Source organism: Sus scrofa, chromosome 1, assembly GCF_000003025.6.
Source record: "Sus scrofa isolate TJ Tabasco breed Duroc chromosome 1, Sscrofa11.1, whole genome shotgun sequence".
Taxonomy (NCBI): Eukaryota; Metazoa; Chordata; class Mammalia; order Artiodactyla; family Suidae; genus Sus; species Sus scrofa.
This window is the reverse complement of record NC_010443.5, coordinates 106,533,895-106,561,608: the sequence shown is the minus strand read 5'-3', so window position 1 is coordinate 106,561,608 and position 27,714 is coordinate 106,533,895. Positions and strand designations below refer to the sequence as shown.

Below are 27,714 nucleotides of genomic sequence, written 5' to 3'. Positions count from 1 at the left end.
CTAAAGCTCTTCAGGTGATTCCCATGCAGCTAAAGTTGAAAAAGCATTGTTGATGGCATTCTCATGGTGTCTCTTAACATGGTCCTCTCTTCTGTATAGTTAATATAACTCATAATTAGATTGAAAGGTTAGAGCACAGTCAGAGCTAATTTTTTTTTTTTTTTTTTTGCAAGACTACTTCATAGGTAGAATTAACTCTCTGCTTTGGATCGAATTTGTATTCCTATCTTAGCTCTCAATGCAGTGCTTTGAAAATAGATGGGTCGATAGTCTCAGATCACAGAGCAAATTTCTTGCCCGACATCATTCTAGCCATTTTTCAGTACAATTTCTACATACTTCCTTAATTGTTCCACTTTAAAACTAAATTTTCAACTGAAGCAAACATGAGTCAACAACTTGGGAAAGGATTCACAGCTACTTGCTTGGGCCCTATCAATAAGAGCCATTGGTTACTTTCATGAGGTGATTTATGATGGAACTTGGGAAAAAATTATACCTAAAAACCCTATTGGTCCACCATACTGCTGGAAACTCCACCAGCTGAGATTCTTTCCTTTGGGTTTAAGTCATCTGCTCTCCAGTTTAATTAGATTTAAAATGTGTCAAGAGATTTATCCATTTTCAGTGACTAGCCTCCCACTGGCTATATGAGTTTGCTAGAGCAGTCATAAAAAAGTTCCACCAACTCAATGGCTTAGCACAAAGTTGTTCTTTCTAGTTCTGGAGTCTAGATATCTGAAATCAAGATGTCAGCGACCTGGCAGGTCTTCCAGCTCTGGTGGCCCCAGGTGCTCCTTAGCTTATGGCAGCATCAGTCCAATCTCTGCATCACTCCATTGTCACCTGGCCTTCTTCTGTTGTCTCTTTGTGTCCTCTTCTCTTCCAATAAGGAAACCAGATTCAGGGCCTACCCTAGATTTAGAAAGATGCTATCTTAAGGCCCTTGACTAATTATATCTACAAAGAATCTGTATCACATTCTGAATTTCTGGGTGAGCATGAATTTTGAGGGAAGGACACACTTTTTTTTTTCTTTTTTTTCAGCCCTAAGGAAGGACACTCTTTGACCCCCTACTTTGGCAATATATTTTTGACCAGGTTGTTGTTGGAAGTGGGTGGGGGAAGTTGAGGAGAGCTCTGAGGCACAGTTAACTGTCCAGCTAAAGCCCCACATAGGAAGCTGGCTTCATGCTAGGGTCCCAGTGAACTGGGAGGACCCACAGAGGAAGGAACCCCAGAAGGCCTGAAATGACTCACAGTGACAGCCACCTGCTCGGATGCCCATGGCAAGGCATATCATCTTTCTCATCTCACTAATCCTAAGTAGGATATGCTTTTGCACCAACTCTACCTGTTACCGTGTTCAGATGCTTTCTGACCAGCTGCATCAACGAGTCCTTTAATCTTGTTCTTAATTTAACAGTAGCTAGGGGTGCTCATTGTTTACCATCTTAAAATCATGTCTACCAAAAACTTCTCCTTCTCTTTTTTTTTTCTCTGCTTCCTTCATAATCAACCATGGAGGATAATGGAAAGCAAAATGCCTATTGTTTGACAATGCACAGTTCTTTCTTCTCTTCAGTCTGAGCAGCTGTAGCTTCATAATTATCCGGAAGTTAACTTCCTAGATTGGTCAAGAATTTCAAATATGGAGGACTTCAGCCTCAGCTTCTGTGGCCTTAGTTTCCTTTCTTCTAATACCTTTCTTAGCTTGTTCCATTTGTCACATTAGTGGAGCACCTATTGTATGCAGGTTTCCATGGAGACACCGAGGTGAGCCCAGCAAGTACCAGTCTACAAGGGTCTCACAACCTAGAGAGTGGACCAGGGACACAGCAATATACTGACAACTCAGACATGTGCATAAGAGAGGGGGATGATATCTGAGATTTGGAAAGAAACCTGCCCTACCCCCTTTTCCTTGATGTATATGGACTATAACATACCTCTCTGATCCCAGGGTCCCTCTACTCTGGACGCAGAGGTGGAATGGAGGGGGCAGGGATCCTTTTTCACCTCCTCATCTCCCTGAGAGAAGGATTGAAGCATTGATGATAATAGCTAACATCTAGTAAATGCTTACTACACACAAGCTTTTGTTTTCAGTGTGTTAAGTGTGTGACCCCTGTAATTCTCAACCCACCTCCATTTTCCAGGCAAGGAGACTGAGGCACAAAGAGATAAATGGCTTGGTCAAGCCCCAAGGTCACACAGCTAGAAAGTGTACCCAGACACCATATTTGCTCAGACATCAGCACTCTGGCTGTTTGCTGTAGTGCCAACTGACTCTACTTGGCCCTCTAAAAGCCCTTGAGAGAGAGGTGAACCCAACCCCTCTTAAATAAAGGCAAGCTTAGCTGAGGGCCAGAGTGAGGCCTCCCAAAACAGACAAGGAGGCTCCGAAGGCTTTCCACTCAGACCTCTTAGAGAGGACAGCGCCAGGAGCTGAGTTTGGGCCATGTGTAGACAAGGAGGCAATTCCTGTTCCCCAGCTTACCCAGCTGTCTTTGTAAAATACCAATAGGTGGTCCAGGCTGGTCAAGAAGAGAAAAGAGGGTTGAGGACAAGGCCTGCGGTAGGCCCAGTTTGAAGATGGAGTTGGAGAAAGCTGCATGGGAAAGGAAGAAAGATACAAGGAAGGCAGAGCCCTGGCCTGGAGGCCCAGGGAGGGCAGGGATTCAGGAAGGATGGTGTGATCAGAGGTTGTAGAGAGGCAAAGAGGGCCAGGAAGATAAGACCGAGAAATGGGCCTGGGCCCTGTGTATTAGGGCACTTGGAAACTTCAGGAAGGCTGACTGGTTAAAGCATCGTGGGTGAGTCTGACCATGGTGGGGGCAAGTGACAGATAATGAGTGGGGATGGAGAAAGTCCTAAGGAGCAGCTTTTTGGAAGACAAAGAATAAAAGGGGGGAAGAGGCTCAGGGTTAATGAATCTGACTAGGAACCATGAGGTTGCAGGTTCAATCCCTGACCTTTCTCAGTGGGTTGAGGATCCGGCATTGCCATGAGCTGTGGTGTAGGTCACAGATGTGGCTCAGATCTGGCGTTGCTGTGGCTCTGGCATAGGCTGGCAGCTACAGCTCCAGTTAGACCCCTAGCCTGGGAACCTCCCTATGCCATGGGTGCAGCCCTAAAAAGATGAAAAAAGACAAAAAAAAAAAAAAAAAAAAAAGGAGAAAGAGAGTGATCTTGGGACTTGGTGGAGGGGCTACTTAGTCTAAGAAGGGATCTACGAATGTTTTATGTGGATGCCTTGTGGGCTAAATGGTGGAGCACAGGCTTGGAGGCAACAGGGAACAGGAAATGTCTGCAGTACCCACCAACAGGGCGATGCAGCAAGGCACAGCCATGTGTTGGTATAGTTTGCAGCTCTGAAAAGTCACATTTTAGGAAGATATTTAACAACATAAAAACTATTTAACAACATGAAAAATTTCCCCATAAAATAATGTAGGGAAAGAAGGATAAAAAATGAGGTTAGGCTTGTGTGCATTCTAAGAAATATATTCATATTTCAATTTTAAAAAAACCCTATGTTATGATTCCAATTTCCTTGAAAACATGTGCATCTTTGCACTGGCAGGAAATACACCAGAATAGATGTGGCTTTTTAAAGTTATTTTCTGTATGTTCCAAATTTGCTAAGACAAACATGTGTTACTTTTTCGAGGCCTAAAAGGAGTACAGATGGCTGGTGGCCTTGACTAAATTATTGGTATTATTGTGCCTTTGATTCTGTCATCTTTCTGTCTGGGAACTGGGAGGAAATAGCTTCCTCTGAGGTAAGGTCCATGAAGCAATGACGTGCTGAGTATCCACTGGGTCCCCTCCTCTGGGCGAGGTCATGGTGTGGGGAGAGATGGGCGATGTGTCGTGGGCTTTAGAATCTAGTTGGAGAGAAGGAGAAGCAGCCAAGGTGGTGGAGGAAGAGCCTCAGCCATAAGAAAGAAGGGACTCCTGCCATTTGTGACAACATGGCTGGACCTCTAAAACTTCATGCTAAATGAGATTAAGTCAGAGAGAAAGACAAGAAAGTAGGAGCCCACTTATCTATGCAATCTAAAAACACTGAACTCATGGAATTCCTGCCCTGGTGAAGTGTGTTAAGAATCTGACTACAGTGGCTCAGGTAACTGAGGAGGTGCAGGTTTGGTCCCAAGCCCAGTGCGGTGGTTAAAGGATCTGGTGTTGCTGCAGCTGCAGTCCAGATTCACTGAGTCCCTGGCCTGGGAACTTCCACATGCCAGGGGTGCAGCCATAAAAATTAATTAATTAATTAAAAAGTAAAAACACAAACTCAGGAAAATGGGAGACTGGTGGTTACCAGGGGCTGGAGAGAGGGGGAATAGAAGAGTTGTTGATTAAAGAACAAACTTGCAACTTGTACATGCTGAGTAAGTTATATGTCAAATATATTTCAATAAAAACCCAAACAATCAAAAAACAAAACCCCTGAGCTATAGTAAGGTGGCTTTTGACCTTTCAGAAAAGGGGTCTGTGTATGAGGGCTGGAGTTGATGGGCAAGTGGGACTTGCTCTAGACTGTGGAGAGTGAAAAAATTGCAATGAAATGTCTGTCACTTTGGGCCGGAGTCATTGATCATGGGCTTGAAGGTGGGGGGAGCCAGAGGTGTGCCAGACTGGAAGGGAAAGAGAATGCCGTTCAGCTAGAAATGGGGGTATTCCTGGGGTCCTGGTGCCTGCTGGAGCAGTCACTATGGAATCTCCCAGCTTGGGGGTTCACATGAGGCAATGCCCTGGTAGAGGCTTGGAAGCACCCCTGGCTTCTGTCCCTCCCTCCACTCTGCTCTCTGTTAACTCTGAAGAAAGGATAGTGCCAGTGAGATGACATGAGGAGAAGGGGAACAGAGCTTGAATGTCATTAAAGCTGGGTGAAGGGGAAGGGAAAGGAAGTGGGGAGGGGTATCTGCCATCAGACATCCTTCAGTTCTGTCTACAGGGACGGGGGCAGGAGATGCCACATGCCATTTGTAGCCATGTAGACTGTGCAGGGGATTTGGTGTCTACAATCACCTCCTCCTTTGGTCCCTGAATTATGTGTTTCCTGCCACAGAAGTGACTTTTCTTCCTTGCCCTTCTCTCTACACCCTCCCTGTAGGGGGAACATGGAATGCCCACCACTCTAGGCTGCTGTTGGGGAAACTCTGGAAGAAAAGCCATGCCCTGGACTCTATTAGTATCTCTGCCAAGAGTTAATGGAGGAGGCAGGTCTTTGGGCCATGTTCTTTGGATCAAAAAGGCAATGGTGTCACTCCATCTGGCATCCACTGAGTGCCTGCTCTGAGCCAGGGACTGCTCTCTGTGCTGGAAATAAAACAATGAGCACAGGGACAAATCTGCCTTCCTTGATGGAGATTATATTTCCAGTAGGGAGAGAAATAAGTAAATAAATAATCTAAAATGTACAACACATCAGCCATTGACATCCATTGCTGTATTGTTTTGGGGAGAACATCTAAGCAGGGGAAGTTGGCTCTTCAGCTCTGGAACTTTCCTCACTGGTGGCCTCAGTGTTGCTATGATGATATTTTGTAGACACGGCTAGCATATATGTAAGATGGCTAGCAATCAGTTGACTTTAAGGAAAGGAGCTTATTGTTGATAATTTTTGGTGGGCCTGACCTAATCAGTTGAAGGTTTTAAGAGCAAAAACTGAGATTTCTTGGAGAAGAAGAAATTCTGCCTTAAGACTACAGCATCAACTCCAGCCTAAATTGCCACCCTTTCCAGCCTGCCTTACAAATTTTAGCCCTGCCAGCCCAGGCTCCACAATTTCATGAACTAGTTCCTTGAAATAAATCTATCAGACACCTACCTACCTACGTACCTACCTCCTATTGGTTCTGTTTTCTGAAGAACTCTGAGTGATACCATTAGCCCAAACTACATGGAAGCCACCTGGCAAAAGAGTTTGAGAAATGTCTACTTGTGATTCTATGGAAAGTAGGGAAATACAATTAGCATAGTCTCTTACCTGGAGTGACATTCAGAATTCTTCTGTTTGATATTTTCCTGGAATACTCCTTTCCTTTGCAGTTCCCAAGTATTTGCACAGCAACAGTAGTAAGCATTTCTTGAGCACCTGCTATACACCAAGCCCTGTACTTGACATATATTATCTTGTCTAATATACTATTGTTATTGAGTATCCAGTGAGGCAGATACTATTGTTATCTCTACTGTACAGATAAAGAAACTAATTGATGAAGGCACTGAACATTTAGATCACATGCCCTGTGGCACACAGCCAGTTAGTGGTGGAGCTTGGACAGTATCCCAGCCTTTCAAACGTAGGAGTGTAGTTAAGTGATGATCATCTAGGAAGCCCACAGTCCTGGGTTTGAGTCCAGGGTCTTCTATTTACTGTGTTTGTAATGTTGAGCCAATCCAGGAACCTTAATCAGATTTTATTTACTCATCTGTAAAACGGGGCCATCAGCAGCATTGAAAGGACTGGGTGAATTCATGTCTGTCCAAGTGCTCTACCCCAGAGTGTACCACAAACCCAAGCATCCTCACTCACCTTTCCATCCTTTTCTCTCCCACTGAAAGGAGTTACTGTACATCTCTCTCTTTTCACCTTACACTGCTCTGATTTTCATTTTCTTTCACTCAATTTATTTCAACTGATTTTTCCCTGCTTGACACCCAAATATACTGTTGAGTGGTATCTTGGACATGTCACCATCAGCCAGTCCAAGGGTTGGAAGAAAACAATGAATGATTTTCATGATTTTCTGTGTCTAATGCCAGTGTGGTTAAAAAAAAAAAAAAAAAAGCGCACTGGGAGTTTCCTAAAGCAGTAATATGGCATTTTCCAGAGGCACTGAATTTACTTCCAACATATTCTTACTGGCTCCTTTCATTGAAAAAAGGATTTGTCTCTACCTCCTCCTAGCCCTGGAAACCTGTGTTCACAGTTAGCTGCTTTCTTGCGCTTAGTGCATGGGTCATGCAATAAAACATGGCCTTTTGGTTTCTTTTCTCCAAGTATTGATCACTGTTCTGAATTTTCCATTCCAGCTTTGTCCTGCTATGATTTATTTGTAAAACAGGAGGCAGGTCATTCCTTCTCAAGCTTCCCTTCCTTTCTTTTGTTGTTTTTCATTTTCGCCTACCTACTAAGAAGAGAAAAATAGTCATTGAATCCTAGAATATTAGAAAAATAATCCAGGCCTGTATTTCTCAACATGGACAATACATATCTCTAGGGGCTATGTGGCCATGTATCAGGGGGTAGTTTTTAAAATACAAGTTAAGCATGGAACAGCTTTCTGGAAGATATCCTTCATCCAAAGATTTAGCAGAGAATATTTTTATATTAAAACAAACTTAAGGGGAATTCCCATCATGGCACAGCAGAAACGAATCTGGCTAGGAACCATGAGGTTGCAGGTTCAATCCCTGGCCTTGTTAAGTGGGTTAAGGATCTGGTGTTGCCATGAGCTGTGGGTGTAGGTCACAGACATGGCTCGGATCTGGCATTGCTGTGGCTCTGCAGATTAGACCCCTAGGCTGGGAACTTCCAAATGCCACTAGTGCAGCCCTAAAAGGACAAAAGACAAACAAAACAAAACAAAACTTAAATGTATTATGGAGTTGATTGCAAAATCTGCATACATTTTTAGGTTAAAAACTAAAACCCTGAACTCAAGGACTTCGAGTCGAGTCAGGGCATGTTGAGGCATACCTCCAGCTTCCAGGATGCTGGGAACTGACATATTACTCCAGGTGGAGATGGAGGGCTTCTTCTATGGAGAAACTGAAAAGCCCAGAGTGAAGACCATCTTTAATAATATTTGGGGACCTACCCAATCTGTTATTTTTACTGCACTTTCAAAGATGAATGAACAGCCCAGATCACTGGAGCTTTGGATGTGGTGGGCTCTATCTCTGCCTTCTGCTCTCTGGAATGTGGCAAGTCAAAATCTGCATTTCCCAGACTCCCTTGCAGCTAGGATGTGAGAAGAGATTTGATTACCATTAAGGAGCACTTGGACAGTTTGGGAAGATAAAAGAAGGTAGAGGCCATCTTCCTGTTGCTTTGGGCTATTGTTCTGCTAGTGAGCAGCCTACAGGAGTTTCCAACAGCAGCACCCGCACCCCCCAGGACATGTCTCTGGCTTTGTTGGAAGTGAGTGAGTGATGAGGCTCTCATAAGTTGAGGCAGCTTCTTGTTGCTTACACTGCATTTCTGGCAAAGTGTTCTTGAATTTAATTTTTACATGGAAGCCTCCTGGCTCCCTGTCTCTCTGAATGTGGCATAGTCATAGCTTGTGGCAATTAGTTCCCTGAAGTTGCTGGAAGCTCAGCACAGAATCCTATAGCCCAGTCCTCTGGCACTCCTACTGATTTTGAAAGAACTCAACTCCTTATTTTTTTGTTTTGTTTTGTTTTGTTTTGTTTTGCTTTTTAGGACCACATCCATGGTATATGGAGGTTCCTCAGGTAGGGGTCTAATTGGAGCTACAGCTGCCAGCCTATGCAAAATGAGGAAACAGAAGAATATGTTCCAAATGAGAAACAAGACAAAAGCTCAGAAAAAAGAACCAAATGAAGTAGAGATAAGCAATCTACCCAATAAAGAGTTAAGGCAGTGATCATTAAAATGCTCAATTAATTCAGGAGAAGAAAGGATGAACACTGTGAGAAGTTTAACAAAGAGTTAGAAATATAAAAAAGAACCAAACAAAGCTGAAGAATATAATAACAGGAATAAATAATAGACTAGAAGGAATCAACAGTATGATACAGAGAAATAGACCAGTGAGCTGGAAGACTGAGCAATGGAAATCACCCACACTGAACAGAAAAAGAAAAAAGGAATTTTTAAAAATTAGGACAGTTTAAGAAACCTGTGATACAACAACAAGTATACTAACATTCAGATTATAGGGGTCCCAGAAGGAAAGGAGAAAGAAAGTGACAGAGTGTTTATTTAAAGAAATAATAGCTGAAACTTCCCTAACCTAGGAAAGGAATCAGACATCTAGGTGCAAGAATCACAGAAAGTCCCAAACAAGATGGACCCAAAGAGGTTCAGACCAAGACACTGTGTAATTTAAATGGCAAAAGTTAAAGTTAAAGAGAAAATCTTAAAAACAGCAAGAGAAAAACAACTAGTTACATACAAAGGAACTCCTATAAGACTGTGTACTAACTTTTTAGCAGAAACTTTGCAGGCCAAAAGAGGGTGGCATGATATATTTAAAGTGATGAAAGGAGAAAACCTGCAACCAAGAACACACTACTTAGCAAGTCTATTATTCAGATTTAAAGAAGAAATAGACAAGCAAAATCTCAAAGAATTCAGCACCACTAATCCAGCTTTATAAGAAATGTAAAGAGACCTTTCTAAGTGAAAAGGAAAGGCCACAGATAGAAAAATGAAAATCACAAAAGGGAAAATCCCATTGGTAAAGGCAAACATACTGTAAAGATAATAAATCAACCACTTATAAAGCTAGTAGGAAGGTTAAAAGACAAGAGTAGTAAAATCATCTATATCCACAAAAAAGCAGTTAAGGGATATGCAAAACAAAAAGAAGTAAAATATGATGTCAAAAACATTAAACACGGTGGGGGAGAAATAAAAATGTACAGTCGTTAGAATGTGTTAGAACTTAAGAGGTCATCAGAACTTAAGAAAACAAAGGCTATAACAAGAGACAAAGAAGGACATTACATAATTATAAAGGGATCAATTCAAAAAGAAGATATAACAATTGTAAATAAAAATGCACCTAACATAAGAACACCTGAATTCATAAAGCAAGTATTAACAAACATAGAGAGAGAAACTGATAGTAACACAATAATAATAGGGACTTAACACTCCATTTACATCAATGGATAAGATTGCCCAGACAGAAAATCAATAAAGAAACACTGGCTTTAAATAACACATTAGGCCAGATAGAATTAATAGATATGTATAGAACATTTCATCTAAAAGCAGCAGAATACACATTCTTTTCAAATGCACATGGAATGTTCTCCAGGATAGATCATGTAAGGCCACAAAACAAGTCTCAATGAATTTAATAAGTTTGAAATCATATAAAGCATTTTTGCCAACCACAATGGTATGAGACTAGATATCAACTATGAGAAAAATGACTGCAAACACCACAAACAAATGGAGGCTAAACAATAATGCCACTAAACAATCAATGTGTTACTGAGGAAATCAAAGAGGAAATTTAAAAATACCCAGAGGTGAATGAAAATGGAAACACAACAATCCAAAACCTATGGGACACAGCAAAAGCAGTTCTAAGAGGGAAGTTTGTAGTGATAAAAGCCTACCTCAGGAAACAAGAAAAAGCCCCAACAAAGTATTAGTAAACAAAATCCAACAATACAATAAAAGGATCGTATACCATGATCAAGTGGAATTTATTCCAGAGATTCAAGGACAGCTCAATATCCACAAATTCAATCCATATGATATGCCACATTAACAAATTGAAGAATAAAAACATATTATCATCTCAATAGATGCAGAAAAAAACTTTTGACAAAATTCAACATCCATTGTGATTAAAAATTCTCAACAAAGTGGGTATATAGAGAGCATATCTCAACATAATAAAGACAATATATGGGAGTTCCCATTGTGGCTCAGCAGAAACAAATCAGACTAGGAACCATGAGGTTGCAGGTTCGATCCCTGGCCTCACTCAGTAGGTTAAGGATCTGGCATTGCTGTGGAGCTGTGGTGTAGGTCACAAACGCGGCTCAGATCTGGCATTGCTGTGGCTCTAGCGTAGGCCATCAGCAACAGCTCTGATTAGACCCCTAGCCTGGGAACTCCGTATACCATGGGTGCAGCCCTAAAAGGACAAAAAACAAAAAACAAACAAACAAAAAAGAGATAATATATGACAAACCTATACTATAGCCAACATCATACTCAACAGTGAAAGCTGAAAGCATTTCCTCTAAGATCAGAAACAAGAGAAGCGTGCCTGCTCTTTCACTTTTTTCAGCATAGTATTGGAAATCCCAGTCACAACAATCAGACATACACACAAAAACTGAAAGGAATTCAAAATAGAAAGGAAAAAGTAAAACAGTCACTGTTTGCAGATGATATACTATATGTAGAAAATTCTGAAATGGGCACCAAAAAAAAAAAAACTATTAGAAATAATAAATGAATTCAGTAAAGTTGGAGGATACAAAAATCAATATACAGAAATCTGTTGCACTTCTATACACTAACAGTGAACTATTAGAAAGGGAAATTAAGAAAACAATCCAATTAGCAATTGCACCAAAAAGAATAAGATACCTAGGAATTAATCCAGCTAAAGAGGTAAAAAGACTTGTACTCTGAAAACTATAAGACATTGATGAAAGAAATTGAGGATAACACAAACAAGAGGACAGAAATACAATGCTCATGGAATGGAATAATTATATTGTTAAGATGGCCAATTCTATCAAAGAAATCTACATATTCAATGCAGTCTCTGTCAAAATACCAATGGTGTTTTTCGCAGAACTAGAACTAATAAATCTAAAATTTGTATGGAAATACGAAAACCCTAAATAGCTAAAACAATCTTGAGAAAGAACAAAGCTGGAGGTATCACACTCCCTGATTCCAAACTATGATACAAAGCCACATTAATCAAAACAGTATAGTATTGGAGTTCCCATCGTGGCTTAATGGTTAACAAATCCGACTAGGAACCATGAGGTTGTGTGTTCAATCCCTGGCCTTGCTCAGTGGGTTAAGGATCTGGCGTTGCCATGAGCTGTGGTGTCGTTTGTAGACGTGGCTCGGATCCTACATTGCTCTGGCTCTGGTGTAGGCTGGTGGCTACAGCTCCAATTAGACCCCTAGCCTGGGAACCTCCATATGCCGCAGGAGCGGCCCTAGAAAAGGCAAAAAGACAAAAAAAAAAAAAAACAAAAAAAAACTAGTATAGTATTGGCACAAAAAGAGACACATCAATCAATGGAACAGACTAAAGGGCCCAGAAATAAACCCATACTTACATAGTCAATCTATAAAAGGAACAAGAATATACAATGGGGGAAAGACAGCCTCTTCAATAAATGGTGTTGTGAAAGTAGATGGCTACATGCAAAATAATCAAAACCCTAATAAGATATCACCTCACACCAATCAGAATGGTTACCATCAACAAAAGAGGTAACAAGTGTTGATGAGAGTGCACAGAAAGGGGAACCCTCCTGCACTGTTGGTGGGATTGTAATTTGGTACAGCCACCATAGAAAACAGTATGGAGTTTCCTCAAAAAATTTAAAATAGAATTGCCATATGATCAAGCAATTTTACTCCTTCTCCCAAACAAAAGCACTTGAAAAGATATAGGCATTCTGATGTTTATTGCAGCATAATTTACAATAGCCAAGATGTGGAAGCAAACTAAGTGTCCATCAAGAGATAAACAGATAAAGACTTGTGTATTTGTATGTGTGTGTGTGTGTGTGTACATATGGAGAAGATTAAGAGTGTGTGTGTGTGTGTGTGTGTATATATATATAGAGAGAGAAGATTAAGAGGTACAAACCTTCAGCTATATAATAAATAAGCTATGGGAGGTACATACAGTATAAGGAATATAGTCAATAATATTATAATTTTGTACCAGGACTGATGGTTACTAGACTTATTGCAGTGATCATTTAATAATGTATGCAAGAGTAAAATGTAGTACACCTGAAACTAACATAGTATTGTGTGCCAATTATATTTCAATTTTAACGTTAAAAAAAGGGAGATTATTGACTCCAAGATACACCCAAAAAAGGAAACGTAATAATAGCACACTACTCTGCTTGACAGTAAGCAATCATATAACAATGTACACTTTGAATGTTGAGTTAACCAAAAGTTGTGATGTCACTATGTCAGAAGGGGGACACAGTGAGTGGAAAGGGGGGAGCGAATGAGAGCCTCCTTGTCGTATTCCTAAATAAAAATCAGTAGACAATACAAAAATCACTCACATCAAGACATGTAGCATCAGCATATCATTTGAAGATGAATAACTGAAAACAGCCAAAGACTTTTAAAAAATGGCTGCCCAGCGAGCAGGACTTTGGGAATGAGAAGGCTCAGGGTTGGGAGCCTGTTGTTTTTTTGATATGTTTATCTTAAGCACTCTTTAAAGTATATGCTTGTCTTATTTTTAAAAGTAAACTTTTTAAAATAAAATCTTCCATTTTATTTATTTATTTATTTGTTTGTTTATTTATTTATTTATTTTTAACCCAGAAGGGAGAGGGGAGAATAATGATTTATGCCTCACTTATCACTCCTAGGCTCTTGATACAGTTGTCACACCTGATGGGCTTCTCTTTAGTTTAACTTCTTTAGCCATTTCCCCGTTTTCTCGGGTATTTCCCTAACCAGTTAATGATTTCAACCATTTTTTCTGCACTCACTCCATCTTCCCCTCACCCTTCCAGAGCAATGGGGCTGAAAATCACACAAGGTTGTCTGTGGGGCACTGAAGAACGTTTGCTTTCTGACTAGATGGTATTCACCTTATGCCATTTATTGAAGCCATACAGCTTCTCCTGCCATCTGGGGGTCAATTGAAAACTAGATTTAGGTCCCATTTAGCCCTAACTTGACCTACAATCTTGACAAAGACCAACCATGTGTTCAGTTTCATTGCTGAATTTTTGTCTTCTCCGCCCCCATTGCAGAAGGCCGTTTTCTGTACCTTGTTCAGCTTTTCAACTTGGTCCAATTTGTTATCACCCATGGATAGTTTGCATTGATAAAATTCTGTCGTCTAGACTACAGACAGAGATGGGAATCTGAAAAGCATCTAATCTATTTTGAACTGACTATCTGAATTCTGAAAAAAGTGGCAACCATTGGGAGCAGGAAAGATTCTGCTTTGTTAGGGTCAATATGGTATAAATATAAACTGGGTTCTGGCATCTTGAATGGATGGAGTAGCAATTAGCCAAGTATTTGTTGCTTGTCTATTTGCAGTGGAGGAGGTAGACTGGGGTTAAACTCCCCAGTGCCAGTCTCCTAAGGTGGCAGCTCCTATGCCTGAGAATCCATCCATTCATTTATTCAACAAACAGTTATTAAGTGCCACAGTGCACAAACCCAGGAGGCACAAAACAAATGCTTGTCAAATAAAATTGTATGACAATGAACTTCAACTCACTGAGGCAACAGAGCGGAGAGGCCATGGCAGAAACTGGCTTCCCCGCCATCTTGTGTGAGAGCTCTGGGGTTCTTGACCCTTGGCCTGAACCATAGCAAGCGGGCTTGTCACTGAGCCTGTCACGTGGGGCAGAAGCAAATGCTTTGCTGAGGTCTCAGGTCGATTACATCTATTGCTTCCACCTTATCTACATGGCCTGTCACTCTATCATAGAAGGAAATTAAATTGGTCCGACTTGATTTACTCTTTACACGGTTGTGTCCATAAGCTCCCCAGGCCTTGCCCCCTTCTGGCTGACTGCACATTGATTGCTTGATGATTTGTTCTAGCATCTTCCCTGGAAACCAGGTTAAGCTTATCAGGCTGTAAGAAATGTGGTCATCTTTTTTCTGCTTCCTAAAAGATGGGCATCGTGTTTGTTCATTGTGAACCTCCTGAGGTAACGCCCCTTTGCTGGGAAATGCTCAGAATAATTGCTGGGCCCTCCCCAGTGGTGCCTGCCATTTTCCACGTCCATTCAATTGAGTGTGTGAGTCCTTGTAGGCTTAGTTTCTGACAGTTTTTTGCAAAGGATGCTCCACTGTATTTCAGGTCCACAGGCCCCAGCCATGTCACACGGGGTGGGGACTCCATGCTTGGAAAACAAACCCAGGGGTAAAGGCCAAGGGAGGCTCGAAAAAGAAACCTGCTGTACTCATCAGCCACAGTGGGGCTAAAAGATCAGAAATCTTGATAATTATTGGGAACTGTTTCCACATGAGACAAAATGTCTGATTGTGGTTGCTTTCTGAATGTAACCCACAGACCTTCCGTCAAAATAGAACGTCTTTGCTAAAGACAGGAGTAAAAATACACATTAAAGCCTCTGCTATTTTGAGTCCTCCTGTTACCTGCTTGCCCTCTTTGCCCCTCGGGAATGATGTTTGCCTGGGTTTTTCTTTTGTGTAATGTAAATGAAGAAAGATTCTGGTGAAATCTCATGAAAGCCTGTCTAACCTTCCTGCTCTTGTGCCTCCATGGTCAGGCCACTTCTTTGTCTCTCAGCCATTTGCTTTTTTCCTCCTCTTCTCTCCCTACTCTGGCTGCTCCCACCTGCCCCCTTTAGGTCCGTGAACACAGCATCATTTTGCTACATTTCCCATCCGTTGTAAGTGCCAGTGTTTTTTCTCAGTCCCCTGAGCTGATCATTTATTTATTTATTTATTTTGCTTTTGAGGGCTGCACCTGCAGCATATGGAAGTTCCCAGGCTAGGGGTTGAATCAGAGCTGCAACTGCCAGCCTACACCACAGCCATAGCCACAGCAATGTGGGATCTGAACCATGTCTGCAACCTATCCCACAGCTCCTGGCAGTGCTGGATCCATAACCCTCTGAGCAAGGCCAGGGATCAAACCCGCATCCTCATGGACACTAGTCCATTCGTTTCTGCTGTGCCACAATGGGAACTCCCCTGAGCTGATAATTTAAAGGGCATTGTTTCCTCCCATATTTCTTTAACTACTTGATCCTTTTCCGCCATGAGATAGTAAGAAACCCCTAACGAAATCCTCCAGGTTTAGAAATCTGCTTTTGAAACCCTCTCTCTGGGTCTCTCCGTTTTTCTTCATTAATAACTCCTACTTAGGATCGTAGCCTTGTACCCAGTCCCAAATCCCTAGTTCTCTTCTTCCAAAGAAATGAATCAAGATGAAGTGAATTGCTGCTAATGTACCATTAGAATCTAGCAATTCTTGTCCTGATTTATTCTGCAGGCAGTTTAGTGTAGAAGAGGTTTTCTGCTCTATCAGACACACTCTCACTCCTCACCCAAGATGCCAATGAGCATTTCTTTGTGAATATCATTTCCCAGAGCAACCTCTGGATTTGTAGATTGTGTAATTCGCACTCGGTAGAGGAAATGATTTCACTCTCTTCCCATGAAGAAACCAAGAAACTCCTACCACAGCCTAAAATCTCCTTCCAGCTTTATTTTCTTTCCAATATTCTCCTTTCCATACCTCCTCCCCACAATACGATTTTTCCCCAAATGTCCTTCAAATTCTCCTTCTTCAATTTCTTCCTGCAGATCCTGTGCAGGTAAAACCACTTGTGAAATCTGGGGCATGTTAAAAGCCTTGTTTGTCTGCCACTGCCTGGACCCCTGTCCTGTCCCACTGCCTAGTCTCTCTCAATTAGTGCCATCCTCTTGGGAAACACCTGGTCTCCAGAAGGCTCTGGGCTGTATCTAACTCCGTAAGCTACGATCATGCCCCAGCACATCAACTTGATATCATGTACCAGGACTCTGAAGAATTGGGAAATGGGACAAGTCACTTCGATGACTCAAGAAGGAGACTGTCATCTGCTATGTCAAATGGGGAGGTGAGATCAGAATGAGGATGGTACCAAGGGCTCATTCAGTGGTCCTTGAGGCTCTGAAAAGGAGACAGAAAGATGAGAAATCAAGAGGAGAGGGGCATGGACACGTTCCACAAGTACCATTTGGCTGGAGGACAACACTGAGTTTCTCCATAAAAAATATAAAAGCCAGATGGGGAAGACCCATGGAGTGATTTGAGCCAAGCCATGCCAACATAGAGCAAATGGTACACGTCTTCTTGGAATGCCTTAAGTTTAAATTATTGAAGTGAAGGGATGCCTGGTCCTTCACTGGGAAGACAGAGCATCTTTCCAGGAGGTACCAATATTGGAACATGGATTCTTCCACTTAGGCAAAATTCTCCTATGCTTGTTTCCAGTTAGTAATGACTCCTTGTTTCCAGTTAGTAATGACTCCTTCCTTGAGTGCTGGGATTTTTGGTGATGCACCTCAATTTTAGTAGTTTGCAAAGGGAAATTAAGGTAAAAGCAATTGCTCTTCTCCTTCCTTCCTCTTACCCCTGGTTAAGTCAGTGCCGTGAGGCTGGCTCATGGGCTTTCAACTTAGGCTGCACATATAATCACTGGGGGAGCTTTTCCAATGCCCACCCAGGCCTGTTAAATCAGAACTTCCAAGGGAGCACCCCATGCAACAAGACTGCTTGGGTGACTGCAACACGCAACCAAGTTTGAGATCCTCTGTGTCTGCTGGCTTATATTCAAGCAACACAACTTGGTGCAGCCAAGACGCCTTTGGGGTCTTTTTCTTTCCCTCACTATCTCTGTCACTTCATTCCAGTGGTTGTCAAGCTGTCTGTGTTCATGCTACACTTTTGAACCCTGAGATTTTTGGCAGCACACTTGTAATGATTCAAAGACTCAAAGTTGCACTGACCAGCTGGCACATAATAGAGCACAGTTGGCACCAGATTATTTCAGTGTCTCTGTAAATGGCTGTAAGTGCCCTTGAGTGAGTCACCATTTCCCACTGGGTTGCAAAGCCTCAGCCTGGCCTGTGTCCTCTTAGACACTCTCAAGGCAAAATTCTTACTTTCCCTAGTGAGCACGCCTTCTTTCTCTGGCATTGGCCTGGCATTATATTATGCCTGTAATCCATTTCTCTCAACAGATTCTACCCAGTTCTATGCCAGAGTGTTGGAGACACTCAGGCTCCATCTGAAAGACACCGAGGTAGTGTTAGTTGGTGGCACAAGAAATATGTCATAAATGTTGATTGAAATCAAGCATACTCCTAGGGAGACATTCAAAAAGGAAGCTGCAAGAGAGCAGTTGAGATCGCCAGTCCTAATAGCTGCAAACAAGATCTCCCCCGTCTCTGGCCTGGTTCCCCCTTTTAGGCAAGGTAGGCACTTACCTCCCCAGCCCCTGCTTCCTGCAGGCTCTAGACTCCCTCTACCGGGAGCTGGTCCCAGCCCAGGAGGAACCTTGAAGTAAGTTCTCTATGTAACTGGGAAACTGCCCCTCTCCAGGGCTGTCCTTGTCACTGATGACACCTCTCTGGTCTCCTGCCTTTGGGCCTGATTTTTGATTCCTGGCCTCACCTCACCCCTGTTTGCCTGGTTACTCTTCCCATTTGCACACTCCCACCCTGACCATGAGCCCTCAGATTCCAGCTCCTCCTATCCTGCGCCTGGGTCCTGCCTACTTCCCTTGGCTCCACCTTGATTCTCCTGGCCAGGCTGATTGGCATGGCTTCTGATTGCTCGCCACCACCTTGAGCCTGTAGTCAGTCCCGGAATGCTGCTTTTCTCCACCATCTGTCCAGCAAGTTTGCCATGTTTGTCCTGACCTGGAATCCATGTGCTACCTTCACTTCTGATGGGCTCCTCTGCTTCCTTCTCTTGGGCCTTGCTTCCTCTTTATTGTCAACCTTTACACTTCCCAGTTCTGTTTGGCCCAGAATGTGATGGGGACCCAGATCCCCAGAGGCAGGGTTGGAAGAGACCTTCTGTCCTCTCTATCTTGTGACCCATTGCCAAGGGCTGCAATCCCATGTCCAGGCAAGGTTGTGCTCAGGAACCCGAGACAGAAAGCAAATCTTCTCTGAGCACTCCGGGTCGCTACTTCTGCCCTCACAGTCCAGGGTTGCTTCCTCCTCAGGATTCTCTAGGCCCAGAACAAACCAAGGGGTTGACTAAAGAGAGCCAGGAGTTCAGGCTCAAGGAAGGGCACAGGTCCCAGTGGCTGTGTTCTTTCCTCCTGATGTGTCCAAGAAGTCCCAACTTGGAGACCCGGAGACTGAAGGGAGCCAGCCAATCCTCCTGAGATCAGCACCTGGTCATGAGTCCACACTGTTGACAAAGAGGCAACCATTTATCCTCTCTAGGGCTCCTTCAGAATCCCCAAAGCAAAGAGAACAAAAATATGTTCCCTGGGATGTGACAGGAACTCATGAAGAAAGTTAGCTCCCTGAAAGGATCCTTGGTTCCTTCATTCACAGATCTCTTGGTGCTTTGTTAGAGTATTTTGGCCAAAACAGCTTGGCTTTTGAAGAGGGAAGGGGAAGAGCTTCTCTGTGTCCTCTGGGAGAGCGCTCTCCACTTAGCTTCCACCACCTCCTCTGCAGATGAAATAATCCCAGATTCTGTGGAAAAGGTGAATGAGGCCAAGCCCCAAATCATGGAATGTTGGCATAAGAAAGGAGTTTCTGGACCATCTTGGAACAAGACAGTACACTGGAAGACCAACTCCAGCCAACTGGTAGTGTCTGCCTGGAGAGGCAGGTTAAGGGTTGTGAGGTTGCCATGTGGACTGGTTACAAAGAATTCAGTGATTAATTATCAATGTCTGCCATAGATGCAAGAATAGAATTATGTGCTGTATGTTTACTCACTCGGATCTGGTTCAACAATTTCATTTCCAGAGAGATGAGGTGACTTGCCTGAAGTCACAAAACTAGTTAGTGGAACCAGGAATTGAACTGAAATTGCTGACTTCTGGTCCATTGCCTTTGGGCGGCACTTTCCATGGTGTGCCATGAAGTTAAATGCCCATATTTACAATAGACACTTCTCATGTGAACTGGGCCTTCCTACAAAGCTCCATTATCTCAGTAGCTCTGGGTTCTCTGTGGGGACATTCTCAGCAAAGCCTGTCATCTTATTGTCTCTCTCCCTTTCTTCCTGTTTTTCTGCTACTCAACCGATGATTTTATTTTATTTCATTAAGAACATTTAAGTTTTACTCTCTTAGCAAATTTTAATTATATAATACAGTATTTTCAATTATAGTCACCATGTTGTTATTCATTAGATCCTCAGACTTTATTCATCTTATAAATGACAGTTTTTACCCTTTGACCAACCTTTTCTCAACCCCCAGAACCTGGCAGCCAGTTTTCTATTTCTTTAAGTTCAACTTTTTTTGGTGGGGGGGATTCCACATTCCACATATAAGTGTTACGACGCAGTATTGTCTTTCTCTGTTTGGTATTTCTCTCTCTCTCTCTCTCTCTCTCTCTCTCTTTTTTTTTTTTGTCTTTTTAGGGCTGCACGCATGGCACATGGAGGTTCCCAGGCTAGGGGTCCAATCAGAGCTGAAGCCACTGTCCTACACCACAGCCACAACAATGCCAGATCCAAGCCGCATCTGTGACCTACACCACAGCTCACAGCAATGCCAGATCCTTAACCCATTCAAGTGAGGCCAGAGATTGAACCTGTCTCCTCACAGAGGCTAGTCAGATTCATTTCTGCTGAGCCACAGTGGGAACTCCTGTTTGATATTTGCCTTATTTCACTGAGCAGGGTGAAATTAAGATTCATCTGTGTTGCTGCAAATGGTAGGATTTCCTTATTTCCATAGCTGGATAATATTTCATTGTGTATATATCACATCTTCTTTATCCATTCATCCACTGATGACACTTAGGGTGTTTCCATGTCTTGGCTATTGTAAATAATGCTTCAATAAAACATGGGGGTGCAGATATGTCTTTGAGATACTGATATAGTTTCCTTTGGCTGTATACCCAGAAGTGGGATTGCTGGATCATATGGTAGTTCTATTTTTTTTTTATTATTATTTTCCCACTGTACAGCAAGGGGGTCAGGTCATCCTTAGATGTATACATTGCAGTTACAGTTTTTTCCCCCACCCTTTCTTCTGTTGCGACATGAGTATCTAGACATAGTTCTCAATGCTATTCAGCAGGATCTCCTTATAAATCTATTCTAAGCTGTGTCTGATAAGCCCAAGCTCCCGATCCCTCCCACTCCCTCCCCCTCCCATCAGGCAACCACAAGTCTCTTCTCCAAGTCCATGATTTTCTTTTCTGAGGAGATGTTCATTTGTGCTGGATATTAGATTCCAGGTATAAGTGATATCATATGGTATTTGTCTTTGTCTTTCTGGCTCATTTCACTCAGGATGAGATTCTCTAGTTCCATCCATGTTGCTGCAAATGGCATTATGTCATCCTTTTTTATGGCTGAGTAGTATTCCATTGTGTATATATACCACCTCTTCCGAATCCAATCATCTGTCGATGGACATTTGGATTGTTTCCATGTCCTGGCTATTGTGAATAGTGCTGCAATGAACATGCGGGTGCATGTGTCTCTTTTAAGTAGAGCTTTGTCCGGATAGATGCCCAAGAGTGGGATTGCAGGGTCATATGGAAGGTCTATGTATAGATTTCTAAGGTATCTCCAAACTGTTCTCCATAGTGGCTGTACCAGTTTACATTCCCACCAACAGTGCAGGAGGGTTCCCTTTTCTCCACAGCCCCTCCAGCACTTGTTATTTGTGAATTTATTAATGATGGCCATTCTGACTGGTGTGAGGTGGTCTCTCATGGTAGTTTTGATTTGCATTTCTCTTATAATCAGCGATGTTGAGCATTTTTTCATGTGTTTGTTGGCCATCTGTATATCTTCCTTGGAGAAATGTCTATTCAGGTCTTTTGCCCATTTTTCCATTGATTGATTGGTTTTTTTGCTGTTGGGTTGTATAAGTTGCTTGTATATTCTAGAGATTAAGCCCTTGTCAGTTGCATCATTTGAAACTATTTTCTCCCATTCTGTAAGTTGTCTTTTTGTTTTCTTTTTGGTTTCCTTTGCTGTGCAAAAGCTTTTCAGTTTGATGAGGTCCCATGGGTTTATTTTTGCTCTAATTTCTATTGCTTTGGGAGACTGACCTGAGAAAATATTCATGATGTTGATGTCAGAGAGTGTTTTGCCTATGTTTTCTTCTAGGAGTTTGATGGTGTCCTGTCGTATATTTAAGTCTTTCAGCCATTTGGAGTTTATTTTTGTGCATGGTGTGAGGGTGTGTTCTAGTTTCATTGCTTTGCATGCAGCTGTCCAGGTTTCCCAGCAATGCTTGCTGAATAGACTTTCCTTTTCCCATTTTATGTTCTTGCCTCCCTTGTCAAAGATTAATTGACCATAGGTGTCAGGGTTTATTTCCGGATTCTCTATTCTGTTCCATTGGTCTGTCTGTCTGTTTTGATACCAGTACCACACTGTTTTGATGACTGTGGCTTTGTAGTATTTCTTGAAGTCTGGGAGAGTTATGCCTCCTGCTTGGTTTTTGTTTCTCAGGATTGCTTTGGCGATTCTGGGTCTTTTGTGGTTCCATATAAATGTTTGGATTGTTTGTTCTAGTTCTGTGAACAATGTCATGGGTAATTTGATAGGGATTGCATTGAATCTGTAGATTGCTTTGGGTAGGATGGCCATTTTCACAATATTGATTTTTCCAATCCAGGAACATGGAATATCTTTCCATTTCTTTACATCTTCTTTGATTTCTTTGATTAATATTTTATAGTTCTCGGCATATAGGTCCTTTACCTCTTTGGTCAGGTGTAATCCGAGGTATTTGATTTTCTGAGGTACAATTTTAAAAGGTATCATTTTTTTGTATTCCTTTTCTAATGTTTCATTGCTGGTATACAGAAATGCAACTGACTTCTGAATGTTAATCTTATATCCTGCCACTTTGCTGAATTTATTAATCAGTTCAAGGAGTTTTGGGGTTGAGTCCTTAGGGTTTTCTAGGTATAGTATCATATCATCTGCATACAGTGACAGTTTGATCTCTTCTCTTCCTATATGGATGCCTTTTATTTCTTTTGTTTGTCTAATTGCTGTGGCTAAGACTTCCAAAACTATGTTGAAGAGCAGTGGTGAGAGTGGGCATCCCTGTCTTGTTCCAGATTTGAGTGAGAAGGCTTTCAGTTTTTCCCCATTGAGTATTATATTTGCTGTGGGTGGTAGTTCTATTTTTAATTTTTTGAGGAAGCTCCATACTGCTTTGGGTAGTGGCTGTGTGACTTTACATTCCCTTCCAAAAATGCACAGGAGTTCTCTTTTCTCCATATCCTCAACAAGCCTTGTCATCTCTTGTGGTTTTGATGAGAGCCATTCTTTTTTTTTTTTTTTTTTTTCCTGTCTTTTGCCTTTCCTAGGGCCACTCCCGTGGCATATGCAGTTCCCAGGCTAGGGGTCTAATCGGAGCTATAGCCACCGGCCTACACCAGAGCCACAGCAACACGGAATCCGAGCCACATCTGCGAACTACGCCACAGCACACGGCAACGCCGGATCATTAACCCACTGAGCAAGGCCAGGGATCGAACCTGCGATCTCATCGTTCCTAGTCAGATTCATTAACCATTGCGCCACGACGGGAACTCCTGATGAGAGCCATTCTAACAGGCGAGAGGTGATATCTCATTGTGGTTTTGATTTGTGTCCCCTGATGGTCAGTGATGTAGAGTACCTTTTAATGTACCTGTTCACCATTGAAAAAATGTCTGCGGTCTCCTGCCCAGGTTCATTTTTACTTTTATTTTTTAAATTTGCTTGTTTTTATTTTATTTTTAAAATTTTTTGGCCATGCCCGTGGCTTTGGAAGTTCCTGAGCCATCGATCGAACCCATGCCACAGCAGTGACCAAGCTGCTGCAATGACAAGATTGAATCCTTAACCCACTGTACCACAAGAGAACTCCTGCCCATTTAAAAATCAAATTGTTTTGTTTTTTGCTATTGAGTTGTATGAGGTTTTACATACAGTCAGCCCTTCATACCTGCATTACATCAGTTTTATATGGTGTAAACATTGAGTACTATGTTTATAATCCATGGTTGGTTGATTCCACAGATGCAGAACCTACAGTTATGGAGAGCTGATCATGAGACTTGAACATCTGTAGGTTTTGGTATCTGCAGTGGATCCTTGAAACTTTCCCTTGCAGATACCAAGAAATGACTATTTTTTAAATATTAGCCCCTTGTCAGATATATGATTTGCAAATATTTTCTCCCATCTGTAGGTTGCCTTTTCACTTTGTTTTTAGTTTCCTTTGCTATGGAAAGGGTTTAGTTTGTCATAGTCCCACTTGTTTATTTTTGCTTTTGGAGTTAAATTTAAAAAAAAGGCAGGAGTTCCCTTTGTGGCTCGGTGGTAACGAACTCAACTAGGATCCATGAGGATGTGGGTTTCATCCCTGGCCTCTCTCAGTGAGTTAAGGATCCAGCATTGCCATGAGATGTGCTATAGGTCACAGATTCGGCTCAGATCCCAAGTTGCTATGGCTGTGGTGTAGGCCAACAGCTGTAGCTTCTATTCGACCCCCTGGGAACTTCCATATGCTGTTGGTGCGGCCCTGAAAAAAAAAAAAAAGCAAAAAAAGCCAATGCCAAGACTGATGTCTGGAAGTTTAGCCTCTATGTTTTCTCTAGGAGTTTTATTGTTTCAGACCTAAAATTTAACTTTTTAATCCATTTTGTGTTGATCTTTGTGTATGATATAAAATAAGCCTCCAATTTTATTATTTTGCATGTCACTGTCCAGTTTTCCCAATACAATTTATTAAAGAGACTTCCTTTACCCACTGTATATTCTTGGGTCCTTTGTCATAAATTGATTGATCATTAATGCATAGGTTTCTTTCCAGGCTCTGTATTCTCTTCCGCTTATCTATGTTTCTGTGTATCCTATCTCTGGGTATGGTTTATGTCAATACTATACTGTTTTGATTACTATAACTTTATAATATAATTTGAAATCAGGAAGTGTGCTGCCTCCAGCTTTGTTCTTCTTTCTCAAGATTGCTTTGACTATTTAGGGTCTTCTGTGATTTCATACAAATTTTAGAATTGTTTTTCCAAGATTTATTATATGGAATTGGCTCATATAATCACAGAGGCTAAGATGTCCCATGATCAACCGTCTACAAGCTGGAGACATTGGAGATCAGATGATATAGTTTAAGTCCAAATCTGAAGATCTAAGAACCAGAAGAGCCAATGATGTCATTTCCAGTCCAAGTTCATGTGCTGGAAAAAGACTCATTTCCAACTGGAAAATAGTCAGGCAGAGAGAGGGAGTTCTCCCTTACCCTGCCTTTTATTCTGCTCAGGCCTGCAAAGGATTGGATGGGAACCACCCACACCAGGGAAGGCAATCTGCCTTATTCAGTCTGTGAATTCAAATGTTAATCTCATCCAGAGATGCCCTCACAGACACACTCAGCATAATGCTTAACCAAATACCTGGGCACCTCATGGCCCAGTCATGTTAACACATAAAATTAGTCATCAAAGACCATTTGATGGAATGTATGATGAAATAAATCCAACCATTGAAAATGACGTAGAACAATGTTTATTGACACATGATATATTCCTGAGTTAACAGAGTATGTTCCCAAAGAGTCATTGTTGTCTGATACATTTTTAAACTACACAATGTGTAGAAAAAAGTCATGAAAGAGTACGTAACTAGTTAAAATCTTCATGATAAAATTGCCTATGAAATGTGGCATACCTGCATTTTCTGTTTTTTTCTACCCAAAACACAAATTACTGCCAGGTAATTGCCAAGATGGCCCCCAAAGATCCCTACCTCCTGGTTCATGTCCTTGAACCATCCTTTCCTTTTGCAGGAGGTCTGGATTCAGTGATTTGCTTCTAGAGAATAGAATACATAGAGCTGATGGGATGTCATTTCCAAAATCAGGGTATAAAAAGACAGGTTTCCGTCTTGGGCACTCCCCCTTGCTTTGAGGGAAGCCAGCTGCCCTGTTAGGAGTTGCCTTATGGAGAGGTTCCCATGGCCAGCAACTGTGGGGGCCTCTGGCCAGTAACCCACAAGGAACTGAATTTCATCAAGAACCACATCAGGGAGCCTAGAATTGGGTCCTCTCCAGGTTGGGCCTTCAGATGAGACCATGGCCCCATTGAAGCCTTGGTGGCAGTCTTATGATCTCTTAAGCCCAAAGCACACAGCTCAGCTGTGCCAGGACACCTGACTGACAAAAACTGGGAGAAAAATAACTTATTTTTTAGCTGTTTAGCTTTGTGTTAATTTGTTGCACAGCAATAGGAAGTGAAACACTTAGGTCATGACATTTCATTTACTTATTTTTATTTTTGGTCTTTTTAAGTTCACACCCAAGGCATATGCAAGTTCCCAAGCTAGGGGTTGAATCGGAGTTGCAGCTGCCAGCCACAGCCACAGCCATGCCAGATTCAAGCCGCATCTGAAACTTATGCCACAGCTCATGGCAACGCCGGATCCTTTAATCCATTGAGCGAGGCCAGGGATTGAACCCTCGTCCTCATGGATACTAATCAGGTTCATTACTGCTGAGCCACAATGGGAACTCCTGGAATGAGTTCTTCATCTTTACTCCTTGCATTTATCCTTCCACTTTTTTTCTCCCCCTCACTTCAGATATAGACGCTCAAATATGAAGTTCTCTATTGCTGGAGAAAATAAATGAAGCAAAAATGCAGCAGCCCCGAGGAGGACCAGGACAAGGTATTCCAATGAGCCAGTAAGACATAGTGTCAGATCTAGGGAGCCCCTCACTCCTTCCTCCATCCTCTTCAACTCGTACAAAAAATTGGAATAAGTTAAAAAAAAAACAAAAAAAAAACCTGCAGTCAAACCACTACACCCTACATGAAGTCTCTCCTGAAAGTTCCAAATCTGAAGAAATAATTGCTTGGAGCCTGGCCTCTGGGTAAAATTTAGTTCTGCCTAAGAAAGAGGGACCAAGATGAGCTTCTCAAAGCCCTCCACTCTGTAATTTTTCTGTACTTCGGGGCTCTTGCCAACCAGGCATGATGTGAAATTGGAGTGACTCTGAGCCCAAACCCATTAAATGCACCGGAAAGGTACTTCTGTAGTCACTAACGGAATTAGCACTCGGAGGACAGAGATCAGATGAATACCTCGGCTTCCATTCCGTAATCCTAGGAAAGTGATCTGATCAGGAGCCCAGTTAAATGAGACAGAAAGTGCAGAGCCCTTTAAGTCCTCTGGATATCCAGAACCAGTCTATTTTCTCCTCTAGTGTGGCTCATTGCAGAAGCCAAAGACAATCCCACAACAAACCAAAAATGGTATATTTTGAGGGTGATTCAACACTAAATGTTGGCCAGGACAGAGATGTAAGTGGCCCAGGCAGTCATGGGATACTGAACCTCACAGAAAACTGATGCCATTTGGGACCCACTTTTGTTTAGTTTCCCCTTACGCTCTGATGCTAAGCTTCAATGACGCTGCTGAAGTTGGTTGGTCCATTTCTGACTCTTCCTGTGATGATGGTTCTTCATCTCTTGGCAAGGTCATTATCTTCCTGTGAGTTCACAACAGAAGTAACAGAACAACAATAATAACAACAACTGGGTGATAAATATATTTTTAAAGCATATTTATAACCTCTTAAATTTTAAATGAAATTAAATTTTAAATTAATTTTAAATTGGTAAATCCATGTGAAGAGAAGAGGAGATTGAAGCATAAAATATTAAGTCATCTCCAAGGACTTAGTTTTAAGTGGCAGGCCAGGGATTCAAGCACAGTCTGTGTGTCCATGAGCCTATGTTCCTTCTAGGGGATGCTGAACTACACTGCTTGTGGGTACTGTCCCTAACCTGCAGCCTCCTGATGGATGTGTGGTCACTTGATGTCCTGCACCAATGTCATCTTTCTTGGAAATCCCCTTGAGCTATGAGAGAGATGAATGGTCAAAGTCAGTGGTTCCCAACCTGGCTCAACGAGGAATCTGCAGGAATGCGAAGGCTCACCCCACCTTCAAGATTTTCAGGCTCAGGGGCCAGGTTTGGGGCCATAAATTGGAATTTTGTTGACCAGGGCTCTGGTTGGTACCGACACAATC

At 42.1% G+C, this 27,714-nt stretch overlaps 1 long non-coding RNA gene across 9 annotated transcripts in view; it reads left to right on the top strand.

Moving 5' to 3' along the window:
* LOC102164252 overlaps window positions 1-27,714 on the top strand; it is a 238,740-nt gene that overhangs the window by 188,631 nt on the left and 22,395 nt on the right. For all 9 annotated transcript variants that reach the window (XR_001306135.2, XR_002344441.1, XR_002344444.1 and 6 more), the window contains one exon: window positions 26,262-26,348. This is a non-coding gene — a long non-coding RNA (uncharacterized LOC102164252). The remainder of the gene's footprint in view (window positions 1-26,261; window positions 26,349-27,714) is intronic.